General features: G+C 46.2%; 1 pseudogene; it reads right to left on the bottom strand.

Moving 5' to 3' along the window:
- Positions 1-2,007, bottom strand: part of LOC105978497 — a 3,354-nt pseudogene extending 1,347 nt beyond the window's left edge.
- Positions 2,008-3,394: the final 1,387 nt, after the last annotated feature.

Consider the following 3,394-nt stretch of genomic DNA (forward strand, 5'->3'; position numbering starts at 1 on the left):
AGTCCTGCACAAATGAATCATCTGTTAAGCTACACATTTCCAAATGGGAAAATGAGTTTTAATGAGCTAACCCTATCATTATCTCCATTTTATATATAAATATAATAAATGTACACAATATAAATGTGTATACATATAAACACTGGAGATGATTCTCTATATAAAGTGAAAAGTGGTTTTTACTTTTTCTGCATGGCTTTAATATGTACTCAATGTATGAGGAATGCAACTGTCTTGTAAATTGAGGGGAGATTATGGAGAATCAAAACTTTATTTATAGATAAAGGAAACCTTCTATGGTAACTAATGATACGGATACTTCACAGGACAGGAATATTTGCATAAGAGCCTGGAGGCTTTGTGGGAGGAAAGGGATAGGACTCCCAGTAACTTGTTTTTTTGCTGCTGCAAAGGAAGCTTTATTGTTTCCATTTGGGGGAGGGGTCCAGGGGGGTGGTGCAGGTTCAGGCAGAGGGGCTGAGGCTGGCAGGAGGAGGCAGAGGGCCTCTCCCAGGTAGGTGGGCCTAGACCTAGTGGTGTTTGAGGGTCACCCAGCCCGGCCTGGGGGCTGACGAGCTTACGGAGGTTAGTCAGGGGGTCACCTATCTTCTTGAGGTGGTTCATCTCCTTGTCTAGGAAGTGGTTCTCCAGAAAGTCACCGAGATGGGGCTCTGTGTGAGTGGACCCCATGGCCTGCATGTCCAGAAGGGCCTGGTTGAGGGTCTTCTCCAGGGCCAGGGCAGCTTCTGTGGCGTCCAGGGTTTTGTCCCACTCATGTTGGGGTGGCATCTGCACATCTTGCTTTCAGGGGAGCCAGCCCCTAACAAAGTATCATGGGTCCGGTAGGCGGTGTACAGCGCTAATAAATAAAGATTATAGTAAAGTCATAGAAAATAAGAGAGATAGAAGAGAGATGGAAATAATGGAGTCAGACACATTTCATGGTAGCATGCTCACCTCAGCCCCGCTCGGTCGTCCACATGAGGAGGTGGAAGGTGGGAATTGCAGGAGCGAGCAAGAAGTGGGGAGAGAGATTCTTTATTGCTAACCAAGGCTTATATATCTTTGGGGGGCTTACATGCCCCATAATTACAGGTGAAGACATACACCACAGGAAGGGGTTGTGCTTTAGGTAATACAGTAATGAGAGGGGGATGATCTAGGGGTGTACATGCAATAAGTAAGGGAGGGGTTGGGGGCACACATGTGACAAGATGGGTGGACCCCAGATACAGGGAGGCAGCCTAATCTTCGATGACACTGAGCTGGGTTTGACCTGTTCTCTGGCCCTCCATTGGAATCATTAACAGTAGGGTGTGAACCCTACCTACAGGGACTGTCCGTAGTCTGATAGCCTAGAGCAGGCTTCCTCAAACTACAGCCCGTGGGCCACATGCGGCCCGCTGAGGACATTTATCGGCCCACCAGGTGTTTTTGCCGCGTTTGATTTTTTACTTCAAAATAAGATATGAGCAGTGTGCATAGGCATTTGTTCATAGTTGTTTTTTTTAAAACTATAGTCTGGCCCTCCAACAGGTCTGAGGGACAGTGAACTGGCCCCCTGTTTAAAAACTTTGAGGACCCCTGGCCTAAAGCCTTCAGTGAGAAGTAATCCATTGTCCTTAACAGTAGGGAGTCGGCCCCTCTTGTGGTTGGACCAGATAGTCTGAAGGCTGAATGCATCTGACCTCCCGCCATTCTGGCAAATAGCCTCTAATGTTTGGCATGTCTTAGATACAAAGCTGGGGAAAAGTCTTTTTCTATCCCACATCCTGGGAGAGCCCGTGGCTGCTATGCTGGCTCTACAGCTTCCAGAGAAGCTCGGCCGCCTCCCGCTGCTCCTTCACCAGCTCGTGGAAGAAGTGTCCCACGCCTTCCAAGGCCACATCGTTGACAAACAAGCCCAGAGAGAGGTGAGGTGTTCGAGGCCAGCAGATGCAGGTTGACCAGATGGTTGACACTGGCCACAGCTATGGCTGAATAATTCTGATGGATCTGAGAGCTCATGATTGGTAAACACACCCCCCCCACCCCTCACCCCCCTGGGCGGCTCCATTCAAACACTGTTGAAGCAAGGCCCAGATCCACGCACCGCCAGATGAGCTTCCCAGTAACTTTGACCTGTAATTCAGTTACTGATATTATCACTGTATCCAGGTCTGGCTCTGACCCAGGTCTGTGATGGGGAGGAGTATTGAAACAAAGTTATCTTGAAGGTAGAAGAACGTGTATGGAGAAAGCTCACAGGTGCAGCTGGTGAATCCAGGTGCATCTTGAAGTTTGGGGGAGTAGAGCTTTGGTACTTAATTCCTGGAAATGTTACATGCGGTGGCTGATTTGCGGACCCTTTAACGTACCAAACATAATGTCCTGTTTGGGTGACTGATCTTTTCTGAGGAGGGATGCCAAGTATATAAACTCATGTCTTGCCATCTGAGTCTGGGGAGTGTTCTGGTTCTTTTGAGAGTGGGTTGTTTATTCCTCTGACAGGTTACAGGGTATAGTCAGTGCAGGCAGTTCACGGGTTATGTACATCTGTCTTAGAAATAACTACTGCCTGCTCTTAAAGGTTACAGAAACTTGCCCTTGCTGTGAGATGAAGAAACTTGCCATATGGCAACAGATCCTTCCTCACAATCACCTTCACTTGCTGCATGCACTACAGCTTTCAACTCATTGGAAAGTTTTCAAGCTTTTTCTTGCTCTAAGCATAGGTTCCCAACCTTATTTGGTCTACTATCCCTTTTCATAAAAAAAGAAAAAAAGATTACTCAGCACGCTCCTGGCAATTAAAAACATGTGTACTGTATGTAGCCCATCACCTAGGCTAAAGTGTAGGTATCTGCTTTTGCAGCCTCCTTTGGATTGTTCCACCCGACTCCCACCCCCCAGGGGTGGTATTGCCCACTTTGGGAAACACTGCTCTAAAGTAAGCTTAAATAAGAATTGTATGCACCTGCTCTGATTGGACTACAGATTACACGGAAAGATTTAAAGGCACAGTTAGGAATGCATCACATTTGTAACCTGTAGGCTTCACTGACACCACAGCTTGGGCATATTAATTCTTCCTGGTTCTTTTCCCATGGTCCAGTTTTTGCATACATATGCATTGAAAGTGATTGAAGTGGCCCTGGCTTGGGTCAGGTGCAACTTAGTATACAGAATGATATATATTTTTTCCAAACTTTATTTATTATTATTTTGAATCATTTTATTGGAAGCTCTTACAGATGTAACCATTGGTAATTCAATTAGATCAAGCATGCTTATACAATTGTTGCCACCATCAGTTTCAAAACATTTTCATTCTTCTTGAACTCCTTGATATCAGCTCCCTTTTATCCCCTCCATCCCCCACCCTATCCCCCAGCCCTTACTGCTATGTTATATT

This window comes from Echinops telfairi, unplaced genomic scaffold (assembly GCF_000313985.2).
Source record: "Echinops telfairi isolate 266 unplaced genomic scaffold, ASM31398v2 ScPeMD7_3;HRSCAF=10, whole genome shotgun sequence".
Classification (NCBI taxonomy): Eukaryota; Metazoa; Chordata; class Mammalia; order Afrosoricida; family Tenrecidae; genus Echinops; species Echinops telfairi.